Genomic DNA, 12,035 nt, shown 5'->3' with positions numbered 1-12,035 from the left:
CCAATTGTTCGAGCACTCTTGGAATTTCTGGGTTGACAGACAATGCCCAGCAGGGGTCAAGGGTGGGGAAAGGGGAGGTGATTGACAGCCCACCTGGGAAGGAAACTTCAGGAAGAAACCAAGGGAACTAAGGCGAGCCAAGACATTGCACCGCAACAAGTAAAGAACTGTTATTCCTATTCCCTTCCCTTTGCCTGAGAGCCTCCTTAATTTCAGTATTCTTATAATTCAGAGGGAGGGGGTTTACATTCTCCATTCCAAGGGAGGCTTTTTCTGCCTTCCCTAGCAGACACCTGTCTTTTAAACCAGTACAAGAACCATTTTAGATTAGGAGTTACTGCTACTCAGCTAACCCCAAAATCAGCAGAGACTAGTGGGGTTCCACAGGGCTCCATCTTAGGTCCTTTGCTTCTCAACATCTTCATAAATTACTCAGACATAGGATTGGAAGGGATACTCAGCAAGTTTATTGCTTTTATACATATATATATATATATATATATATATATGTAATATTGCAATATTGGGAGGAGCTGTTGACTTCCGCAAGGGCAGAGAGGCCCTGCAGAGAGATCATGATAAATTAGAGGACTGGGCAATCACCAATCATATGAAGTTCAACAAGGGAAAGTGCCGGATTCTGCACCTGGCAATGGGCATCCCTGGATGTACGTACAGACTGGGGAATGAGATGTGGGAAAGTATGGATGCTGACAGGTTAGTTCAAGAGAGAAAGCCAGATAAACTTTCCCAGGAATTGTTCTGGGGAGTTTTGAAAAGGCTGAGAGAAAGAATTAAAACAATCATGCAGCTGGTGTTTTGAACAGTTGTTTTCTCATAAGATGTTTACCAAAGGGTGTCTTCTTAACTAGCCAATGGTGACAGGGTGTTGATTAAATGACCAATGAGGTTCACCTGTATTTGAACAGTGTATAGAAAGTAATGGGTTTCTAATAAACTTGTTATTAGCCTGCTGAAGAGAGCTAATGTGTAGCCTCCACTCCTGTTCTTGTCTAAACGGTGACAGAAAAGCAGTGCCGCAGTGTAAGAAATTGTGTCTGGATGGGCTGCTTGAGTCCAATCTGGCTAGCTATGGACCCCAGCCCACACGATCTTACATGGATGAAAGCAAAAGACAAGAAGCGCTCTTCTCCATGTGGGAATGAATGTCCTCTCTTTCTTCTCAGGAGAACTACCAGATGGAAAAACACATAGAAAAAGAGGCCGGCCAGCTGCCTCTAGGGGGTTTTATACCTGGGGGAATGGGGGGTGGAGGAAGAGGATCACAGCCAATGGGATACCAGTAATGAGGGGTATGGGGAGGGACTGACCAGGGGATAGACCACCAGGGGGTATTAAGGAGAGGGGTAGGTGAGGGAAAAACCATGTGGTAAGAGAGGAGAAGAACAAACCATGTGATATAACATAAACTATTCAGTGCAATATAAAGACTACTCAGTGTCAATCTCCAATCACCCAGTGCAAAACAACTAAATAAACTATTTAGTGCAATACAACACCTCCCCCTTTTCTGTTAAAAAAAATTAAAGGAAAAGCATCCAACTATTTCTGCTACAGATTATGAATTTGTCCACCACTCATGATTTGAGGGCCTGTCAATTTGCTTTAGGCCCACAAACTCTGTGTGGTTGACTTCTGAGGTAGTGGAGACTAAACCGTTGAGAGCTTTTAAAAGTATGGGATGTAGAATTCGGAACGCTAACATGACTAGAAAAAGAACAACAAAAAACAACATAATTGTCTTAATTATAGAAGTCCACCACTCCGAGAGTCCCCAGTCCTTGAACAGTCCACTGAACCAGTCCTCTGATTCCTGCTTGACTTGTCCTATCAGGCTTTTCACTTATCGGAGGGCCTGTGGCTGACCCCTCAACTTACCCTTCTTCTTCCCACAATCCCTTTCACCCACCTGTCCCCTCCCCCAACCCCTTCCGGTCCCTGGGAGTCCTGGTCGACAGAAAGTTGAATAAGAGTCAGCAGTGTGCCCTGGCAGCCAGGAGGGCCAACCATGTCCTGAGGTACATCAGGAAAAGCATCACCAGCTGGTCAAGGGAGGTGATTGTCCTGCTCTACTCTGCACTGGGGTGGCCTCACCTTGAGTACTGTGTGCAGTTTTGGTCACCACAATATGAGAAAGATATTAAGCTATTAGAGAGCATCCAAAGGAGAACAACAAAGATAGTGAAGGGCCTTGAGGGGAAGCCATATGAAGAGTAGCTGAGGTCACTTGGTCTGTTCAGCCTGGAGAAGAGGAGACTGAGGGGAGACCTCATTGCAGTTTACAACTTCCTTGTGAGGGGAAGAGGAGGGGCAGACACTGATCTCTCCTCTGTGGTGACCCGAGGAAATGGCCTGAAGTTATGTCAGGGGAAGTTGAGGTTGGATATTAGAAAAAAATTCTTCACCCAGAGGGTGGTTGGGTGTTGCATTGCAGACTGATCTGTGTTTATTATTGATCCAGTTGTGGATGGGAGGTCCGGCCCAGCTTGGTGGACTAGCCTCAGGGCTGACTGACTGAGCCTTCGGCCAGTGGCAGCTCTCCTGACATGCAGGCATTTGGTTGTTTCAGAGTCTGGGGGCACACAGACACAGGCCAATGTCTGCGTAGCACCGGGAGTGTTGAACTGTCTATTAAAAGGGTGTTGGATTCAATAAACGAGGCTGTTTTTCTGAGGAAGCACGAGTTGTTTGTTGTATGTTAAGTCTCAGACAGGAACACTGATGTGACATGGTGTCACCATGTGAGGATTGAACACTCCAAGGACCCACAGAACAGTGAAGAGAGACAAAGTGAAAAGCTGAAAAAGAAAGAGGCGGGAAAGAGCCCAAAAATAGGCAGCAAAGGCTGCAGGAATTAAACTTTGCAACAAAGGTTGCAAGAAAATCACAAAGTTTGTGTGGAAAGGAAACCAGAGATGCTGAAAATAGAAGAAAAACCCCACAGGAGACCATGGGAGCCTGGATTTCAACACCATAAAACCCCACTTTAAAGGTATGTAAAACTTTCTTTAACGCATGGGACATAGACTATGATGAAGAAGCATTACTTGCATTAATTACATGGGCAAAAACCCACGGATTTGACACTATAAAAGAAACTGCTTTTGACCTTAATACCTGACAACGAACTGGTCACTTTACATTAAAAGCAGCCTCGAAGGGGGAGGAAAATACAATAAGAGTTATAAAACCTTGGCGGTTCATTTTGGATTTGATAAGACTAATTAATACTGAAATACATGGGGAGGAAAGCACACCGGATGAGTTTTCGGGAGAGATGGGTACCTCTCTAAGCCTGCAAGGCATGTGGCAGGACACAATGGCCAGCCATGCCACTCCACGTGGCCGAGCTGCACTAAATCACCCCCCCCCCCCCCCCCCCATCAGCATTGTTCCCGGGAGAGCCATCCCCCGCAGCTCCCCAGCATGGAGCGGCCCCACCGTGCAGGGAAACAGGGGGGCCTGGTGGGGTCCCAGGGATGCCGGGCCCCCCTGTGCCAGCACCCCAAAAATGCCACCCAGTGTCTGCCCTGCGCAGCTGCTGCAGGGGCTCGGACAGCGCTGCCATTTTGGCTGGGCAGCCAGTGAGCATGACGCAGATTCATGCTGCCCCAGGACTGCCCCGCCACCACCAGGGCTGGCCACACCGCTCATTGCCATGGAAACACCTGGACCACCCCTGCCCGGAGCTGGCAGGCTCAAGCTCACAAACCGCGCCCAGGGCCCCGCCTTCGCAAACCATGCCTGCCTGCTGCTGCAACACGGGGGTGGAGCCCGAGATGATGTCGCTACAAATGCCTGGATGTTGTCATTACATCACATCCAGAAACTCACTGGAACCAGGAAGCTCCAGCACCACGATGCAGAGCCTTGTTCCGGGCCCTGCTCTGGACATGCACCTGCCACTGCTGCAGCACCATGTCATCTACAGTCAAGGTCCTAACAAGCCCAGGAAGCCCCTGCAACCGTGCCAATGCCAGCTCTAGCCCCTTCGATGTTCCAAGCAGGAAACATCTCCACCCGAGACCCGGTAATCTTCTGGATGTAGGTAAAACAAAAGGCTATAGAATGTGGAGATATAGAAGGGGCTGAACTAATTTCTGTACCCATGTATTCACCATCATCAGAGAACTGGCAACGGGATGGGGGAACAATTGCAGCATTTCCAGTCGTTTGAGGTAATGGGATGAGCCCTGACAAGTATGTTCCCTTTAATTGGCAAATCCTCTCAGCCAACTATCTGCTAAGCATGGGCTAGGGTCGCCTGCTGTTGAAAATATGTTTTGATTTATAACTGCTACTGAATTAACTCCCTATGATATGAAGCAAATTGTGAAATTGCTCTGTACTCCAGTGCAATATATGATGTGTGAATCGAGTTGGAGATCTTATGCAGAAGATCAGGGACTAAAAAACTCAAGAGCTTTGCAGCAGGACCCATGTTTTGGAGCAGGGATCACTCAACTTATGGGACTGCCCCCCATGGAAGACCCACAAACCCAAGCACCCCTGTGTAGCCATGATATTTTAGTGAAAAAGCCTCTGCTAGGATTTTTCCTGTCCTGAGGAGCTGAGAGCCTCAGGAAAGAAATGTAAACAATAACTATCTGCTGCGGTGGAATGCCACAGGTGCATCTTCCATTGGTCCATGTGGATTGTTTTCAATCAGTGACCAATCACAGCCACCTGTGCCAAGGCTGTGAGCAGTCACAGGATTTTTGTTATTCATTCTGATTCTATTCTTGTCTTTGTAGCCTTCTGATCTTCTTCTCTCTGTTCTTTTAGTATAGTTGTAATGTAGTATTTTAGTATAATATATAACATAATAAATCAGCCTTCTGATGAAAATGGAGTCAAGCCTCGTGTCCTCACACAAGGGGTTCTTGCCGAAGCAAGACCCCTGAACCCCTTTATCCTAGCCCAAGCAAAGGATTTAGCAATGCAAACTCTAACAAAAATTACAAATGTCTGTACCTACAGAAAGCTATTCAAGTAAAAGGCAAAAACTTGACAAATTGTATATGCAATTCATAGAATATTTGCAAGATGCTATGGAAAAACAGATATCTAACAGCAAAGCAAGGCACCAGTTAATACTGTAATTGGCACAAGGCAATGCAAACGTGGACTGTAGAAAGGTTATAGATGCCGTACCAAAAGAGAATCCATCCCTAGAGGGTATGATAAATGCATGTGCTAAGGTTGGGACTTGATCTCATAACATGGATATGCTAGCTAATACCATTACAGCTGCTGTTAAACAAACTCCCCATTGCTACAAATGTGGACAGCAAGGCCACATGAGAGCAAACTATCTACAAGAGTCCACACCACAAGAGACATTTCAAGAACAGAGGGGTATGAATGCAAACTGTAACTTATGTGGGAGAGTCGGACACGTAGCAAAAGAATGCTAGTCCACATTTCATGTTAATGGTCAATTTCTCAAGGACCAGGGAAATGGGAGACCAAGCATGACAGAAATGCGTGATGACACAAGCATTTTCCCACCCTCTGGTACAAGCCTGTGTGACCAACTCACAGCCAGGACAAGAGGGACAACCAGAATGGATGTATCCACCTCAGTCACAATAACCATGAACTCATTACAGGTACATGAAATCCCTCTTAAGGCCCAGGGGCCCATAGGGAAAGGAACGAGTGCTATCCTTATAGGGAGATCTATGGCCAGGTCAATACCCTCAAGGCAGAAGCCCAGCAGGGAATGCTGGCCGGCCAGGATAGCTCAGCGGGGGGGCTCAGGCAACCTAGGCAAGCTATAGTGATTTGCAGCTCTTAGTGATTTGCAGCTCTTTTGTGATATTCAGCTCTTTTAGCTTGCTAGGTGCCGCCGCAGCAGACGCAGGGGAGAGAGGAGAAGAAGCAGTATGGGTTCCACAGGATTCTTTTATTCGGGTCTCTGCGAAGGGTCCAGTGACAGCTCTTCTGCAGAACCGGGCAGAATTAGGGGTTTTTATACCCTACAGGGGTTTTGAAAACTGTCCAATAGTAAGGGTCAGGGGAAAGTGACCTATGGATTTACAGGGAGATAAGCAGGGTCCGAAAGGCGAAAGAGAGGGGCTTCTAAAGCCTTAGTCATGCTGACTTTGGCATTTCCTAGCTCTCAGGCCTCTGATCGCCAAGGAGGCCGTGCAGGCCCTGTGCCTGCTACAGAGATCCAGTGCCATGCTGCAAGACATCAATGTGCACCCCAGTGTCATAGATGCTGATCTTACAGGACAAATAAAAGCCATGGTATTAACCACTGCTCTACCCATAACTATCCCGGCTGAAATCAGAATTGCACAACTCATTCCTGTTGAGTCTTATATCCCCAAAGCAGATTCTAGGGAGTGAGGAGACCAAGGCTTTGCATCAGCAGGACAGCCCCAGATAAACTGGAATCAGGTAATGGGAAATCAAAGACCTAACATGGAGAGTACTGTTGCAATGCCTAAGGCAAAGCCTTTGCAGATAAAGGTCAGTGGGATGATTGACACACGGGCAGACGCCACTATCATTTTTTCCAACTTATGGCCTTCATCATGGCCTACTACACCTGCGGTATCTGCCATTGCTGGCCTTGGAGAGACCACACAGAGCCACCTGAGCAGCAATCCTGTGATGATCAAAAATCCTGAGGGACAAACAGCTACAATCTGGCCTTACATCACTGCTACACCACTGAACTTATGGGGGAGGGATGCTTTGTCTGCATGGGGAGTTCAGGTGGGCCCAGATTTTTAACAGGGGCCACTGTGTTAAAGGGCATAAGGTATCCCACACCAGCTCTGAAATGGCTTACTACTCAGCCTGTGTGGGTACTGCAGTGGCCCCTTGAGGAAGAAAAACTAGATTCCCTAAATTCATTAGTACAAGAACAACTAGCACAAGGACACATAGAACCACCTATGAGCCCTTGGAACACACCTGTATTTGTTGTAAAAAAGAAATCTGGTAAATGGAGGTTGCTCCATGACCTAAGAAAGATCAATTCAGTGATGGAAGGCATGGGGTTTTTACAAGTTGGTATGCCTTCTCCCACAGTGATACCTGCCTCCTGGGATATCCTGATTGTGGATCTGAAGGATTGTTTTTTCGCTATTCCACTGCACCCAGACAATATCCCAAAGTTTGCTTTTACAGTGCCTTCTATTAATAACCCTGCATCTGTGCAACATTATCAATGGCATGTACTTCCACAAGGGATGCATAACAGTCCCACAATCTGTCAATGGTACAGTGCACAGGCACTCTCATTTGTGAGAGAACACTTTACAAGGGCATACTGCTATCACTACATGGATGACATTCTGATTACAACCCAAACAAAAAGGGAACTTTTGCAGATTCAGCCAAACCTGCTGCAAGCATTAAAATCATTTGAGCTGCAGGTAGCACCAGAGAAGGTGCAAAAGCAAGCACCCTGGAAATATTTGGGACTCAAAATAATGAACCAAATGATACAGCCACAAGCAATCCAATTTTCTACCAAAATTGAGACTTTAAATGATGCACAGAAACTTTTGGTTATCATAAACTGGGTCAGATCATACTTAGGGATAACCAATTCTTAATTAGCACCTTTACTCAACCTCCTGAGAGGGGATCCTGAATTGACTTCCCCCAGAAAATTAACCCCAGAGGCAAAAGCTGCTCTCGAAACAGTAGAGTAAGCTATCACAAACAGACAGGTCCACTGGATATGCCCTAAGGTGTGTATCACCGTATTCATTATCATTGTTGAATCTCACATTACTGGTAACATTGAACAGTGGAACACACACTGGCCTAACCCTTTACACATTCTAGAGTGGATATTCTTACCTCACCAACCAAAAAAGACAGCACCTACCATCTCTGAGCTAACTGCACAATTAATCATCAAATGTTGTCACAGGTGTCTGCAATTGAATGCCAAAGATCCTTCCAAAATTATTATTCCTGCAACATAAGAGCAATTTGAATGGTGCCTTGCTAACTGTACAGCTTTGTAATGTGCTTTACAAAATTATACTGGACAAATCATGTACCACTTACCAAGCCATAGACTGCTAAAGTTAAGCTGCGAAACCATGCTCTCCCTAAAATCCCTGAACAGCCGAACACTTAAAAGGACTTACAGTGTTTACTGATGGTTCTGGGAAAACAGGAAAGGCCATTTTAACATGGAAAGAGGAAGGTGAGTGGCAAATGTTGGAAGGATATGAGAATGGATCACCTCAAATAGTAGAGCTACGGGCTGTACCTATGGCTTTCCATTTTCCCCACACTCCTCTAAATGTTGTAACAGACTCTGCATATGTGGCTGACATCACACAAAAATTAGACTGAACAATACTAAAGGAGATTAATAATGTACAACTATTTAACTAACTAAAAACTCTATGCCTCACCATTCAATCCAGAATTTTCCCCTATTACGTCTCGCACATCAGGAGTCACACAAACTTACCAGGCTTTATCACAGAGGGCAATGCCAGAGCAGACTAGCCCTGCTTGGATGGCACCACAACCAGATACACTGGCACAAGCAAAGGTGTCACATGACTTTTTCCACCAAGGTGTTCAAGCCTTGCAGTGGCAATTTCAGCTGTCAAATACAGAGGCTCGTAATATTGTTAGCACCTGTGATGACTGTTAAGGCCACACTTCACCACTGCAGATGCGGGTGAACCCTCGTGGGCTGCGTGCTTTGCAAATCTGGCAAACTGATGTCACACACATCCCTGAATTTGACCATTTCAAATATATACACGTCTCAATTGATACATTTTCATCAGCAATGTGGGCTACAGTACATACAGGAGAAAAGGGTAGGGATGCTATCACACACTGGCGATCAGCTTTTGCAGCTTTGGCCATCCCTCACACCATTAAAACTGACAATGGCCCATCATACACCTTACAGAAAACTAGACAATTTCTACAGCTGTGGGGTGTGACACACCAAACCGGTATCCCCCATTTAGCAACTGGACAAACAATAGTGGAAAAAGCACATGGTATTTTAAAAGGTATACTTAATAAGCAAAAGGGAAGTATGTGTGGTGAGACTCCACAGAGCAGAATAGTTAAAGCCATATACACGCTAAATCATTTAACAGTATTGGAAAAGTCCCAGAACCCAGTTATTCTGAACCATTTCTTAACACTACAATTGTCTTGTGATGTCCTGTTGGAATGTTGGGGGACACAAGACAGATGATGGACTTTGGACCTGGTTAACATAAGAGATTTGATAACAGGATGCCTTGGCAAAAGCAAAGAGAACTTTGAAAATTAGACCTAGATTGTGACTGTTGTCTCAAAAAGCCAATGGCCCAGTGAGTGGCCACTAATGACTGTGCCTCAGGTACTCTCTGGCATGGGTGGAAATAGTGAAAGCCTGTAAAGCCAACACTGGTGCAAATAAAAGGGCCTGATGGGCAGATCGCCACAGTTAAACTTTTTGTGCTGTCTGTTCCCTTGGTTTTGTGGGCGAGGTATGTGTTAACACAGTGGGGAATTTTTATGCATTCAGATTTTGTACAGGAGTCTTTTGGGACACTCGACACACCCACAATGGTCCCTGACTGAAGTGCCCCAGGCACTTTCAAGCATTGGAAGGAGCAGCCCAGATATCAAAAGCCACAGTTCATACAGATCTAAAACCCTGAGGGACACCTAGCCCTGGTCAAATTTCCAGTTACTTGTCTTTTTTTTTTTTTTTAACAATGTATTTTGCTGTGAATTTTTTGGTACAGCTATTTAGTGCTGTATAGCAACATCTCTTTTTGGTTTAGCCTTCAATGTTTATATGCCATTACTCTTACTAAGCCAAACTTAAATCTATCCTACAAGCAATCTTTAAAGCTTCTGCAGAGGGTGCCCCCCCCCCCCCCACTGCCTGGCACCAGCCAGTGTTGAGATTTACCTTCTAATTTTAGTAACTTGTGATTTTTAACAGGATTGTTACTAGAAAAATTCAAAGGTGTTGGTATAGAGGTGGTGTCTTTTTACATATTAGTAACATAGCAAAACTACATAGTTTGCTAAGAGGAATTAGATAAGTTTTAAATTCAAGATTCTTTAGCTCACATTCAAGACAAACCTTGAACTTTATCTGTACTGTTTTTTTGAGACTTAACTCCACTGTCAGCACTGTTGAGTATTTGCTTTTTACTCCATAGTACTAACAAGGTAATTTTATTGTAAAGATTTCAGTACAGTTGTTTACTTGTATGTTGTTTATTTGATGTTTAACCATTATATGACAAATTTTCAGTAACCTTTTTGTAATAACAGAGTTTAAATAAGTTAATTCTTGTTAAAATTAATTTTTGTTTAGTCTCAGTGATGTTAACTTGTCCTGGATTAGGGCAAATCTGGGAGAAAACCTCCAAAAGGGCCCCCCCCAGAAAGCAAACCCACACAGCCCCTTCACCCCACTGGTTTGGGAAGGATTCCTAGGAGACAAGTGGAAAGAACCTGTTTATTTAACAAGCAAAACACCCCCAGCACACAAAATGAACAATACCAGATGACAACACTTTCACCAATATGAAAAGGATGACAAATTCTGAAAGTCTTTCCTGGGAGTGGTCGCTCTGTTGTTGCTCCCTCCGGTGCTGGGGATAGCTGCTGCAGCCACCAGATGTAAACTCTTGGTGTTTCCCAGGTCCCAGTCCGGAGTAGGTTTGAGTGGTTCCAAAAAGGGAAGGGAAAAACAATCCAGGGAAAAATCTGGACCGCTTAGCTAAACTAACTAACAGAAGCAAAAAGCAAAAGCAGAGTGGGAGCAAAGCAGGAGCAAAGCAGGAGCAAGAGCAAAGCAAAAGCAAAAAGCAAAGCAAAAAGCCAAAGCTGCACTATGGTCTGCCCCATCTCTCTGTCCCGCCAGCCGTGGGGGAGCAGGCTGATAACAAACCAAAACAAATCTTGCTCTTCAGAGCCAGTCTTGAAGGCACAGTACATAATATCCAGCACTAACAGAACACACAACTGGGGATACAAGCATCATAACCTCACCCTAGGACACAACTTTAAGTTCTTTTGGAGATACTTTATTAAGAGTAAGTTTTAGTGAAGGTGATTTTGTTAGCGTTCAGGAACACATAATCACAGAATGATTATATGCAGGTGCTTTTATTGAAGAGCTCTGCGTGTCAGGGGTACAGACCCAAATCTGACTCTGCCATGGGTTCGGGATGAACATGTTTTTATATTCTATCGTTATATAACTTACATATTTAATTATTAAACTTACATTGTTCTATTGTATACATTGATTTCATCCAAGCATAGGTTTCTCGTGACCCCCCCCAAACCCTTGAACATAGTTTCTCATTATTTTTCTTACGATTAAACAATAATTATATCTAAACAATCATCACATCTAACAATTATATAATTTATCATATACTGGTTACGCAGGTGCAATTTCACATGATCTGGCAAATACAAGGCCTAGCATTTCCCAGGGCCTACTTTTAACATTTTCCCAGGGCCTACTAAGCATAGCTTTCTTTCTAAATCCCCAAATTTTCTATGATTTTAAAATCTCTTACTATCATTTCCCCCCTTTGAAAGCATTTTCACATCACAATAAGTGCAAATGTTTTCACTTGATACAGTCCTTTGTTTCTGGGTCTACACTTGATGTTCTTGGAATCTATGATTGATGTAAACGTTGCCACGGATGCTGTCCCGAACAGGAGAACCTGAGAATGGCGGGTGTGGATCTCGTGTCAGTGCCTTTATATTTTTCGATTCCATGATGTTTTCTTCTGTATTTCTCCCTTTAAGATGCTGTAAAGTAACCAAATTGCTAATAATACAATTAGTAGGATTATCACACTCTCAATGATAGATTTAATCCATGAACTCACATTCCACCCTAACCCTTTGATGATTTTGCCTAACCAGCTTGTAGCCAAATCCTTTTGCTCTTCTTGTGCCTCATGCTCTATTTGTTTCAAATGATTGATGTCATATTCTACATCTGCAGTTACATTTGGGATATGGATGCAGCA

The 12,035-nt window shown here is 44.4% G+C and overlaps 1 long non-coding RNA gene across 3 annotated transcripts in view; it reads left to right on the top strand.

Annotated features, from left to right (window-relative positions):
* The first annotated feature begins 3,746 nt into the window (after positions 1–3,746).
* The window catches only part of LOC135289117 (uncharacterized), a 42,300-nt gene continuing 34,011 nt past the window's right edge, over positions 3,747–12,035 (top strand). The window contains exon 1 of one of the 3 annotated variants that reach the window (XR_010351911.1): positions 3,747–4,199. This is a non-coding gene — a long non-coding RNA (uncharacterized LOC135289117). The remainder of the gene's footprint in view (positions 4,200–12,035) is intronic. The other 2 variants (XR_010351912.1, XR_010351910.1) reach the window with 2 other exon arrangements.

Source organism: Passer domesticus, chromosome W (assembly GCF_036417665.1).
Source record: "Passer domesticus isolate bPasDom1 chromosome W, bPasDom1.hap1, whole genome shotgun sequence".
Lineage (NCBI taxonomy): Eukaryota > Metazoa > Chordata > Aves > Passeriformes > Passeridae > Passer > Passer domesticus.
The sequence above is the reverse complement of the archived record's forward strand: the minus strand, read 5'-3'. Positions and strand labels throughout refer to the sequence as shown.